We start from the raw sequence: 13,673 nt of genomic DNA on the forward strand, positions 1-13,673 counted from the left end.
AACCCCCCCCCCCCCCCCCCAAAAAAAAGGTACGCACTGAAGTTTCTAAATCGTATTGAGAACTCTACAAAAGTGAGACAATACAGATGTAAAGTTCTTAATAATAGTAGTAGAAGTGGAAGAAATCTTTACTGTACCGATGAAACACTGACAGCAGTGCATCACATTTCTAAAAAGAAAAATGTCTTACCCATCACATAGTTTTGTCTGCGCAGCACAGACTGAACCCAGTCAGTGACGCTCCCAGCCAACGGTTTCTGTTAGAGTAGTGCCACCTATAGGTCGAACTGTGCACCTGCTTCTGCTCGCATTCATCTCTCTCTCTCTCTCTTTCTCTTCTGTGATTTCTTCATTGTTTCCCTCTCTGCCTTATTATTTCTCTGTATATTTACCATTTGATTTGCTCTCCTCCGTTCTCTCTCTGGCTCAGAAATGCATTTACTGCTCCGCTGAAGAATGTTTCATCTTTGAAGAGAATGTCAGAAACAAGTTTTTAGAAGCTTAACGTTTTCCCTAAAGTCTCCCATGGCATCGGTCACATGGTGCTCTGCAGCTCAGGTAAGTGGTGAGTTCAGGAACCACATTTCTTCAAAGCATATTCTGACTGTTCATGTAAGGCATTTTGGATGGAAGCATGTGCTAAGTGGTACACAGATCTTTGTGACAGTGCGTTATCGCTTCCTGTTTTTGTCTCACATTTAAATCTACGAAAATTTATGTTACTTGGGCCACAGACATTACTCAGTTGTATCAGTTTCAATGGGAAGACACCCAAGGAGTACTTGCCAATCATAACTTTCATTTTGATTCATAAAAAGATAAATATTTAATCAGTGAGCTCAATATTAGCTGCCAAGTGCTGACATTTAGCTTCCTCTGCACTTCTTTCTTCCAGACCATTAACTGGATCCTGTTTACAACAAAATCTTTTTTTTCTATTACAATGATGGAATGACATTTAGATAGTTATACATTTCACTTGCATCAAGCTCTTACCGGATCTGCGCCCTTAGTGGGTCATGACAAAAAGAAGGCCATCCATATTCTCTAAAGCGTCAATAATGCAGAGTGGGGCAAAGGGAGCCAGTGTCTGCCATCAAACATATTGCCAAAGTGCCAGGAGGAAGAAGACGTGGAACAAGCGGTGTAAGTACACTAAAAGCACAGCACCCACTTAGAGGCAGGGTCAATAGCTGGAGGGTGTCCATGTTGGAATTCTGCCGCACTACCTTTCAAATGGACCTCAGTCAACCCTGGGCAGCAGGGGTAATCAAATACAGATGTCTTCTCTCCATTACTCATGGCCCTGTTCGGAACAAGTCATGAGTTGTTTGATTGGAACATAATTCATATTGAAAAAGAGGTTGCACAGAAATGATGGGAAGAAGTTTTGCCTGTTTTGTGCAGAGATAAACGATAGATAAACTTCACTTTGGCAAATGGGTTAATTACATACAACACGATTCCATCAGTCAGGTTTCACTTGAGGGCACATATCGAGTGAGGCGGGTTGCACATTCTCTAAAAGTGAAAAAGAAAAGACAAGGAAAATATGTAGCTTACATCATTAACATTTTTAAAAAGACACATTGCAAAGACTGTAGCTGTAGTTAGCCTTTCAGTCATTATATATAACACTGATATAATGGCATTCATTTCTTAAACGTCCTTAAATATGGTTTTATTTTTAGTCAACACACACAAATATCACGTGACAGGCAGTCTAAGGGGAAAACATCAATACTTTTGTGCCTGTTTATCAAGCTTGCCCCTGTGTCTTTGCTCTTTCAAGCACCTTAATTCATTGCAAAGATACAGCAGATGCTTACTGATGTGCTCATAACTCACAGATGCACCTGTTGTCAGAGGTCTTCATTAAACCCCTGGGTCTCTTACACTGTGTCAAGATGGTCCACATCCTAAGTGATATAACTCAGCTACTTTCAGTACAAGCACCTGAGCACATTGATTATGAAATCAAAGCAGACATCACTGATCATTAGGGCTTTGACAGATAGACAAGCCACTGGTCTCTTTATATTTACAGCATGTTTATGTTTGGAATCTAGCCTGGTAGACAGACTGTTTTCAAGTGAAGAGGTCGAGGAAGACACTCCAAGGTTTCAAAACCCACAGTGGGTGAAGAGGTGAATTCCTGGAATTAGGACTGTGTGATGTGCACTACTCACTGTTTATCTCTGGACGTAGCAGGCGGCTGGATGCTGTAAGGCACGTGTGATGTGAGACAGAGAGGGAGCAGGGCCAGGTGTGTCAGACACACGAGGAATTTGACTCATTGGTACATTGGTTTTCAATTCGTGGCCAAGCACAAAGCTTATGAGTTGGAATATCAGTTCAGTGAGGAATCAAACAGTGGCGAGGTGGAGAGGAGTGCAGAGTTCCGGGAATGATGCTCCCTAGGATAATATGGAAAATGGCCAGCTGCAGGGCTGCCACTTGACCATGGTCTGATCAAAGTGCTTGCACACAGCGATTTCACACTAAGTTGGAAGATTTCAAAGGGACCTTTTGTGATGCCTTTAATTCTTCAACCCTCAAGCCATATTTGAAGCTATCACAAGGGAATGTGGCAACGTGTCGACTGCACTGAAACTCCTTCTGTTCTCTGAGCCGTGTTGAGCCGGCGGCCTGACCAGAGAAAAACAAAAGACAGGAAACTGTTATGCATATGATGGCAAATATTTCTCATCTCAAACAATGTCAGCTATTAAAGGGACAAATTATGATTTATACCAGTCAATCACCGTATTTAATTTTGTTTTTATTCGACTGTACAGAATGTACAATAATGCGAGCAACAAGAAGGAGTAACAGATCAGTTTAAGCATAACATTAACACACGTACACACAAATACATACCTTATTACAAACATACAGTACAGTCTATTCTCATTTTACCCTGCAGGTAAAGAGCAAAGCAGAGTTATATTTGTTTTCATTTATGTGATTCTTGCTGGGCTGTCAGCTGACAAGTCCAGAATGAGTAGCATGCACCTTGGGACTTGAACCCGGTCTGCCGTGGAAGTTCACCCCTGCCACTTACTTCCCACCATCCACCTGTTAGAGTGGGTAATGGATAAATACTCAAGAGGCTCTAGGGACTGATGCCATACAATCAGCAAATGTGCACATACAGTATACACTGTGACAGACAGACGCCACACTGGTACAAGTGGCCCATTACACCAGTAATGGCCCACTGATGGAGCCTGTGCAGCCCACCACCATGCTGTGATGGCCGTTCTCCTGCTCAACACCGAAGAGAAATGTTTCACACTAGGAAGTTACTGTAAGAAGGAGAGAAGGAAAATCAAATCTAATATCAATCATGTCCAGGTCGAGTCTGATTGTGACTGTTTGGGGAATATCAGAGTGATGATCTCACCGAGTTGAAAAGGTTTCACATCTGTGACTTTCTCGCTCCTCACCAAGGAAAACAGCTCAACCTGAGGTTCAGCTTTACACGATGCGTCAATCTGTGTCTGATCTGTGCTCCAAATGTAAATCTCTCATTGGAGGCACTTCCTAAGCTTGTCAGCATTTGTCAATGAAAAAAAAAACAAAATTAAAATAGCAATTAATTTCCACAGAGATGTAATCACAGGAGACGTGGTAATTGTGAAAAGCTCTGATGTGTTTGCTGAGTGAGGCATTGTATTAAATAGTTTTTTTATAATTATTATTTTGTCCTTGCATGGAGGCACGCCATGAGCTGCAGCCTTGTGCTGTAATCTCACACATCAGACTTGGGGCAACAAATCATAGGCTCAGTTTGCAAACATGGCACTTCAAAAAAAAAAAAGAGAAACTGAGAAAGATAGAAAGTAGCAAAAGTACAGATGGTCCATCTTTCAACACATCAGTGCTACAATTGAGCTGTCACTTAAGATGAATAATGATGATATATAAAAACAATTAAGCAGTTTTTGCCCACGGCACTAACTTATACTCCTGCATAAAGGTGAACAAAATCCTTAATGCTTAACAAAATAGGAAGACTTCCAGTTGGTTGTACCGTTTATCTCTCATGCACACACTCAGCCTCCAATATATGCACGGATGCTCACCACTACACACACGTGCGCACTCAGAACAGGGGCCGGGAAGAGGATGAGAGAGAAACAGCAAAAGCAGGAGAGAAACTTAGCCGAAGTCCTCTGATGATGCGAAGCCTTTTCATTAGATAGTGGACTGACTGTTTTCATAAGACGCTTATCAGAATATGAATCTCAGGAAATTGCTGGCTATTTATTTTACTGACACTGCTCACTTTGCCTCCGCTCTTGATAAAGCATTTTATTTTAATTAGACACATTTCCACACTCCACCAGGGATGACCTCTTATTATGGTGAAGTGGGCCTGCTTAGCAGTGCAGGCAGCCAGGAACAAGCTCCTCCATGCATCTCAATCATTCCTCATCCATGCTCAACTCAGGGGCCTGAGACCAAATCAAAGCAGTCACTATTAAGCAGAACCAAATTGTTAAACACAGTAATCTCCTGCATATTTTTCATGCTTTCTCCATTCTCAATTGGAAATGAGACATGGTGTAAAATATGTAGCATTGTTTTGCATACTAACAAGGGACCTTGGATATCCTTATCCTTCATGGTTATGGAAAGTAGGATATGTCCTGCAAGAATAAAAAACACATTTTCTGACTCATGAGTGTTGCAGAGAAAATAAGACAATTTTTATCCATAGTATCTGTAAAGCAGAGGAGGAAAATCCCCTCAACTGGCTGCGTTGGGTTGGATTACTGCTCTACCTTAGCTCACTGTTTGATTCTGGGTATTTACAGTCCTGTGGAGCACGTGTGCAGAACTGAAACATGATTTTAGGGTTTATGAGCCCTGTGAAACAGAGACAGAATAACATATTCAGCCAGAACACAGCTGCTGCTACACTACTTCTTGCATTACATCAATATAAAACAGGTGACTTATACTAATCTCCCAAATGTATGTGGATGAGGGGAAAACACTGCCAGATTCACCAACAAAATATTGGAATGCAGCCAATATGACATTTGCTTCTGGAAGTGTGACAGAGATCATCAGGCTCCTTGACAGAGAAAGCTGACGCTCTCACGTGTCACCTCATTTTCCTTGGTTACCTCCAACTCAGAGAGGAGGAGAGGAAAAAGAAATAGGACAAAGCAATTATATCCACTGTTACATGCCATCATGCCTGATCTCCTAGGTATGGGGGGGGGGACTAATGAGAACTTACCAGCAGCTTGAGACCTGCGCTGCTCCAGACAGGGATTTAGGTCTTCTTCCTGCCTGCCTGGCTGCCCATAAGGTAGCATGCAATCACGGTGACACCTTAATCCTGCCTGGCCTTTCACATGGGGCACCAGCCAGTGACTCCTCCAGATATGAAATGTAAATGGGGGATTGAGGATGTCAATAGGGAAATGCCAGCATCACAAGCTGACATAGTCATTAACTCCCCCACTTTTGTTCTTATTACCAGAAACAAAAAATAAGGTCATGGGTTTACAGAATACGTGACAGAAGGCTGCTCACACTAGCTTGACATGGAAACACACACATGCAAAAGGTCTGCATATACAGTATGAACATACCCATATGAGTCTGTGTAGCACATAAATCACTAACAGACAAAATAAATCTGAACGACCAATCATTTTCTTCACAGTGTCCATTTGGCCCACACTCATCATATGTGGCTACATGAGATGTTTGCATGATTTCACAGCCGGACCTGTTCAGGTTGAGACTGCGCTGTATTAGTGTCTTCTCCCTGCAGGCAGAGCAGGAAGCCAGGCAGCAACATCTAGAGTCAATCATTCGTCACTTTGCCAAAGATTAAAATTTGAATTTTATGAACTCAGAGTGTAATTTCTTAATCATGATTTATTCACCAGTGAAATAGTTCTGCAGCACCATCAAATATATTCTATAGGAATTTGGGGTGATCCTTATCTATACAAATTGTATTAAAAATGTACATCTAGCCTGAGGACTGCCTTTAGAATTCCTCATCTCTTCTCCCAAAGACATTTCTCAGACATATCCCGTTTGCAGCAACTTTCACCGAGCAGATCTACCTGTAACTCTAAATGCAATGAAATGTGCATCAATTTCAGACATGCGACAAATAAACACACTCTCATAGCCTGAGAACAAACTGATTCTGTGAATACAAAGAATCTTAGTCTCAAACCATTTCAAGTAACACTTTCAAAATATATTAAACAAGAATGAAAATGACTTTGTGGAATGAAGGTCACTCTGGTGCTGCAAGAAAGAAACGTGGAATCTCCATATTTGGATTGGGAATTTCTGACTCCTTTGACCTGCCTTTGTCACTGCAGGAAAACATCCATCCATGCACACATTATCTACCACTTATTCCTGAATAGGGTTGTGCTGGGAGGAGGGCCTGGAGCCAATCCCAGCTGACACTGGGAAAGTGCTGGAAAACAACAGCACACTAAATTATTCAGGTATGGTGACGGATGTTCTGTGGTCATGCCACATGACACCTTGGCCCTGGTACCACACACTCTGCATTACAGAGCTAGTTTAAATAACTGATGGTATTTACCTTTCTGATAATTACACCTGTGCCTGTTGCTGTATATGGTTCCCTTTACAGTAACTATAAGTGCAAATACCTTTAGTGGCAATACTGATGCAAGCTTATGCTTTACGACATTGTAACTAACTTTCTTATAGCTCTATTTCAGTACAGAGCCACAAAAGTATTTTCACATCCTCTTATTAGATACTGCATATCTGCCTTTGTCATTGAGTAGGGTAATAAAGTGCACTAATTACTTAACTGTCTCTGAAATGTCCTTATTTTACTCCATTATTTTCCATTAAATACTCGTGAATTCATGCAGCGTGTGACCTTTGGTTTTCTTTTTTTATGTCTGTGTGCATTTGTGTGCATGTAGGTGTCTCAGACAGCACATCAGGATTTCATCCCTAGGGATCCATAACCAGTCAAACCCCCTGAGTTCTCAGTAATGCTCTTTTTGTGCAGCCTGGCCTGGCATGTGGCCCGTACTGCACACCAAACATCACTAAGGGCAGGGAGACTCCAGCATGATTTCCAGAGACAACCTCATTTTAGTGACCACAGAAAATGTCAAATAGAAAATAATTTAGTAGTGGCAGCCTGAAGAATCTGGGAGAGCAGCAGAACAAGGCTTCCTTCTGTGCGACTTTAGCTGTAAATGGAACCAAATGTTACAATTTTCAGTGCTAAATGACAGCGTAGTCTAGATTGCACTGCACTGGGTCTCTTTAATTCCAGAGTGTTTTTCATTATGCATTTTATTTGCCTGTCTTTGTTCATTTTTTCCCTTTATATGTAGTTTATAAAATGTAATTCCCACTGGCATGGCTATGTGATGGCGTCTTTGGATCGTCTCTCCTGTCTCGAAAAGAAACATTAAAAGAAATATTTAAAAAAAAAAGAAATACCATGAAGCTTTGTCATACTTTTAAAATAACTGAGTGTAATTCCATATATGGCTGAATAATAAGTGAATGAGGTGTCTAAAAGTTGCCCTGCAGGGCCCAGGAGGGTGGGAATCACATGCCCAAACATGCACTCTGGTTAAAAAAAGTCTCTCCTCTCTCTGTGGATGTACCAGGGGTCGTTTTTCTTGATGCCTGTGGCTAATTACCAACAGCATTCTCAGTGGTAAATTATAATGCCAGTAATTTTATAAAAACGGTTGTTAGGGACACCCAGCGTGTCTCTGTGTGACCTGTCAGAGGTTCTTATGAAGCATGTCAGCACAGGGGCTGGATCTGCAGCAGCCTATGAGACAATAAGCAAGTTCAGCTGGATGGGAGATTGTTAGGGACACCCAGCGTGTCTCTGTGTGACCTGTCAGAGGTTCTTATGAAGCATGTCAGCACAGGGGCTGGATCTGCAGCAGCCTATGAGACAATAGCCAAGTTCAGCTGGATGGCAGCCCAGCCGTACACGTTCACCACAAGCAGGCAACACATACAGTGGCTTCAGAAAGGATTCAGTATTCACTGTAGGCTTTACAGGCAGTTACAGACTTGTCATACAGCCATTCCAGTGTTGTCTTGGCTGTATGCTTCGGGTCATAGTTGTGTTGAAAAATGAACCTCGGTCTCAGTTCTCGTGCACTGTGGAGCAGGTCTTCTTCAAGCACCTCTCTGTATTTAGCTGCATCCATCCTTTCCTCAGTTCTGACCAGTCCCCCTGTATCCCTGTCCCTGCCGCTGAGAATCAGAAGCATGAGTGAATGCATGAATGCTTCAATATAGGAGTGGTACTATCCAGGTGATGAGCAGTCAGGTGTTCACATAGCTTGACACATAGCTTGGAGTTCTGCCCAAAGGATTCAACTTTTGTCTCATTAAACCAGAGAACACTATCCTTCAAATGCAGTTTGGCAAATTCTGAGTGAGTCATCATCTGCTTTGCACTCAGTGTCTTCTCTCTAGCTGACTGATGGAGAGCTGCTGAGATGTCCGTCCTTCCAGCAGGTTCTACCATCTCTGCAGAGGACCTCTGAAGCGCTATTGGTTTTGTGGTCACCTCACAAAGATCTACAGGGAATTCTTTGGACTTCATGGCTTGGTTCTTGTCATGGCATGTGGTATGAACTGTGGGACCTTAAATACACAGCTGTGTGCCTTTCTAAACTATATTCAGTTAGTTCACTTTGCCCCAGGTCAGCTCCAGTCAAGTTCTAAACACATCTTAAGGATAATTAAAGCAAACACGATGCACCTGATCACAGTCTGAAGTACCACATACAGGGCTCTGATTATTATTATTATTATTTTTTATGAGATATTTCACTTTTTGAATTTTTTAAATACATTTTCTAATATTTTACAAACATGTATTCACTTTGTAGATTGAAGGGAAATGAATACTGAATCCTTCCCGAAGCCACTGTATGTGCTGTGTGCTTGTGGTGAACGTGTAGGACTGTACTACCACTTGGTGTTTGTCTCATATGCTGCTGCAGATCCAGCCCCTGTGCTGACATGCTTCATAAACTCTGACAAGTCATGCAGAAACACACTGGGTGTCCCTACACCCCACATTTTTTAAAACTCACTGACCACTGGGAATGCTGATGGTAATTGGCCAAAAGCATCAACAAATAACACAGTAATGATACTTCAGAGTGCACGTTTGGGTATAGCCTACAGGGCAACTTATGTACACATCATTAAAGCAAATACAAATGATATTATATTTTTGCTGCTGATTCAAACTTCTTTAGCCTTCTGGGTTTAAAGTGCACAACAGAAGTTGTAGAATCCAGTTGTGATTTACTGACATTGTAGCCAAAAAGTGAGAAGGTGTGAATATTCTCTGATGCCTCTGTAATATTTAGTGCCATTAAAAACAGTGTAAACCAATGTAGTGAACCCAACCACCAAAGCATAATGTTGCCCAGAGCCATGACCCAACTGAGACACCAGCTTGAGACTTCTTTGTAATGAAGAAGATAGAGAAGTATGTAGGAACAAATCCCACACTTCACTGTCATTCTTTCCAAAAATCTGACAGTACTGAGATCTCAGTGTGTAACCCACTGAGGCTGTTTCAAATCATAGCATCAGTCTGCAAAGAAGTGAAACCATCATTTGCTGACCACTGAGGTTGCACTCAGTGCTCCATCATTTCCTTTTACATCTGCTATATGAATGGGTGATGATGTCCTTTCAACCACTAAAGAAGCTCATCACATTTCCAGATCACTAAAAATATCTTTTGCTGCCATAACAGACAGAAGCACAGGAGGAGTTTGAGCTTTCTCGATATGGAAAGTGGTGATTTTTGCAGCAAGGCAGTGTTCGATTTCTCCTGAAATCTCCACTGACAGACAGAATAAGCTGCCAGCCAGCCAGTTCATCCCGTCCACCTGCAGAAGTGTTGATTTGCCTGTAAGCCGACCAAGGCTGATTGATTCCTGAGTGAAAGCTTCAGGCACATGACTGACACCATATGATTACTGTTCACACATGACTGCTATTTGCCAGACTCCAGGCTTCATCACGTTATGGCCAAAAATAAGAAAGCAGCAAACATTAAGATACAGTGCAACCCCCTGTGTGTGACACAATCACATTTGTTCAAAACTGTTTTGCAGCTAGTGCAAAAACTGTGAAGCTCCAATATATATTAACTTTGTAATAGGCCACAGAAGTAATGTAAAGTAATTTAATGTGAAATCTATAAGGCCATATTGCTAATGTAGCATGAAGCTAGCTCCCCTCTGAGAGTTATAGAGTTAATGGAGCTGCAAACCAATGAGACATCACAGAAATAAAAACAAATGCAGAACAACACATTTACTTTAGTTTGAAAAGGACTGCAGTTTGACACCTACAGCCGCGTGTGTTTGTTGGGGATTTCTGCAATGTGGCAATGAGCGCATAGCATCATGTGTGTTCTGTCATGGACAAAAGGAGGAGCAGTGTACACCTCTTAAAAGTGGAGTAAATTATCCTTTTCTAATGTTCCATTGCGCCTCCTGCCCCTTGTGAAGCCGAGAGAAATGGGTCATAATTGAATCACTCGAGGCAGCCATGACAGCATGCCCTTGGCTACACTGCAGGACAGTGTCATGGTATGATTTAAAGATGACTAATCTTTGGATATTATTCTTGATGTTTTGAAAATAAAACTTGATCCATAAACAAATATTTGTGGCTTGTCCCAACAGCAGAAAATGCTGCACCTTAATAAATGCAGCCCTTTCAGCTCAAATTCGCCACCTCTTCATTTAACCCTACCGACTTGCCAAGCAGCTAGACATCCCCAGTCACCTAGAGTTTTAAGGTTGCCAAGCAACAACTGCTCATGAGTGCCGTACACAGGCTGTACACCTATGTCTGTTCTGCTTGTTCACACAGATGCGACCAGCTGGGAAGAACAGAGGCCAGAGGCAAATACATTTCTAAGTGAGGGGAAACACTGTGTGTGGCCCAGACTTACTACACTCTGTTTTAAGGGCTTGCAAGGATTCAGTGAATGTAAAAACATCTTATAGGTTATTTTATAAATATTTTTGCAGGACAAAAACTGCTCTTTCTGTGGCTGAATATGTATTATGTCAAAACACTTCCAGGAAACAAACACTTCCAGGCAGTTGGAAAAAGGGGGCATGCAATTAATCTGAGCCTTTTACCTCGAATGAAGGAATCTTTCCCTCCACACACTGAATTTTAGTTAAGAACAAACAGGCACTGCATTAGTATAGAACCTCTAAATTAACATAACTGTGTGGGCAATTACGCTAAAAGTGTATAATAAGTCTTTTTTAAAGTAACTGGGACCTTGTTTTAGGAGATTGAATCTGTTAATTCAGTTAGAGCCCAGTGTCTTCAGCCATGGCATTGACCCTGTGTTATGCCAAGCCACTCAGCAGAGGAAAGCTTGGTGGGAGGGGGTGTCATGAAATTAGGATAAACACTCATCCATTATATACCACAGTCTCTGACACTCAAGACCCCTAAGGCTCTGACATATGTCCTGTTAAAAACTGATCCATATGTGATTTGTGCCAGCATCTTATTACGACCAGGAGTAACGCTGACCTCTAGCTACTACAGCAAAGGAGGAAGTTACATGACACTGGACATAGAGTAACAACATCCGTGTTCGGATCAGACAAGGTCAGAAACACTCAACTTTCCAAGAGGACACTACTTCTCAATTCCAGTGTGAAATGTGTTTTTAATCCATGACCATTCCCACAGCCTTAATCGCATGTTTATTACTGTAGCTGTGGCAGTGAAGGTTATTTTAATTCAAACCTGGACTTTTAAAAATGTAACTAAGCTATTTTTGTTCCTAAACAAAATAAAACTAAAACTGTGATGGTGCCATATTCATAACTGTGTGTTTACGACAGTTTATGACGATGAAGGTCTGGTATACTTACGGGTGGAACAGGTCAAATGGAGCATATGGGGTAAGTATGAGTTGCATTCGAAGGTAGGGAGAAACTATATGTATTGTTGTTTAGGCTGGAGGATTGTTGGAATAGAGGTTTTGATAAACTATGGCTTAAATGACAATTTATAATATACTCTTATGTTTGAAAGCATGCTTGGAACACCAAAAGCATTGATCAAAATGCATTCATTTAAAAGCACAATAAGACGTATACATTAAGGGATTAAATGTCAAGTTTTGGTTTTGGTTTGTTCTGAAGCTTAAGCAACACATGGGATAGTCAAATCAAGTTTAGCACTAAGAAATAATAATCAGAACTAATGCTTTGTATGCTATCCCAGCTCGGTGGCGGCATACCTGACTGTGGGTGAGTAAAAAAGTATTCCTGACTGAAAAAACACATGGAGGTGTGAGATGACTTGACATGTGTTTTTGTTTCTTTGAGTGTGTGGGTGTAAATGTGCAGGGGTCCATGGCTGAGAGAGCAGCCTGACAGATATATTTGTTTGTCTTGGCCCCTGGCTGTGACCTTGGCTCCCTCTTTGGCTTGTTCAGTGTGAAACTAAATCCCTTAATCAAGCCTTTAATCTGCCCTTACCGTCACCACCATTAACGCAATTATACTTTAGCAGTCATCAGGTTTTTAAACCTGATAATGGTGGTGGGTGCACGGCACCCTGACTTTGTTGTTTCAGGGCCTGTAGGACAAATAACAAAGGCTTTATGCACAATATATAATATACATCGAGACAGAAATTAAGACTTTCCCTGTATAGATGAAATGAGCAAAATACTGAACACACTATGTGAAAACCTCTCTGTTAATTTTCAGATTTTCAGTACAAAATACACGGATGAGCAGTTTAACAGCAATGTCAAGACTGAAAACAAATGATCACTAATTCACTTTAATAGCAGAAGTCTATACGCAAACTTTCAGAGTATAAAACATTATCTTAGTAGTCTTACACATTCTTTTAATATAATTTCTATTTCTGAAACTTGGATTAATAATGTAAGGGGAATGGATTTTGACCTTGATGGGTACGACTTGGTATGTACAAACAGAGAAATAAGGATGGGAGGTGGTGTGGCCTTGAACATAGATAAAAACATTTGTTATAAGAAAGTGGAGAAAATGTCAAGGGTGGTGGATAATTTGCTGGAGTGTGTGACTGTAGAAATACTCGTGGAAAAAAAGAAAAATGTTGTAATAAGCTGTATTTATAGAGCACCTGGAGCCAGCATAGAAAAATTTAATGACTGGATGGAAGAAAATTACTTGACAATAAGTCATAAATTAATGTTCATATGTGGTGACTTCAATATAGATTTGTTAAATCCTAACAAGCACACAGGAACTGAGGAGTTGATTAACACAATATATAGATGTAGTTTATACCCAAAAATTACAAAACCAAGTAGAGTAACAACCCAGCATGGAACATTAATCGATAATATATGTTATGGATAGTAAAATGACAAGTGGATTACTCATAAATGATATTAGTGATCATCTACCAGTATTTGTGGTTTATGAGGGCCAGTATAGAAAAAAGAGGCCAAAAACAAATCTGTTCTATAGGAGGGTGATGAATGAACATGCTGTAAGGAGGCTAAAAGAGGACTTTATGGGGCAAGACTGGGATGCAGTTTACAAAGAGGAAGACTTAGACAAAGCATATGAGCAATTTTTAAATATATT

The 13,673-nt window shown here is 41.0% G+C and overlaps 1 protein-coding gene across 1 annotated transcript in view; it reads right to left on the bottom strand.

Annotated features, from left to right (window-relative positions):
• The window catches only part of plxna2 (plexin A2), a 160,649-nt gene extending 160,422 nt beyond the window's left edge, over nt 1–227 (bottom strand). Inside the window, exon 1 of the mRNA XM_020617764.1 lies at nt 191–227. The gene's annotated coding sequence lies outside the window, so the exon portion shown is untranslated. The remainder of the gene's footprint in view (nt 1–190) is intronic.
• Nucleotides 228–13,673: the final 13,446 nt, after the last annotated feature.

This window comes from Monopterus albus, unplaced genomic scaffold (assembly GCF_001952655.1).
Source record: "Monopterus albus unplaced genomic scaffold, M_albus_1.0 scaffold194.1, whole genome shotgun sequence".
Classification (NCBI taxonomy): Eukaryota; Metazoa; Chordata; class Actinopteri; order Synbranchiformes; family Synbranchidae; genus Monopterus; species Monopterus albus.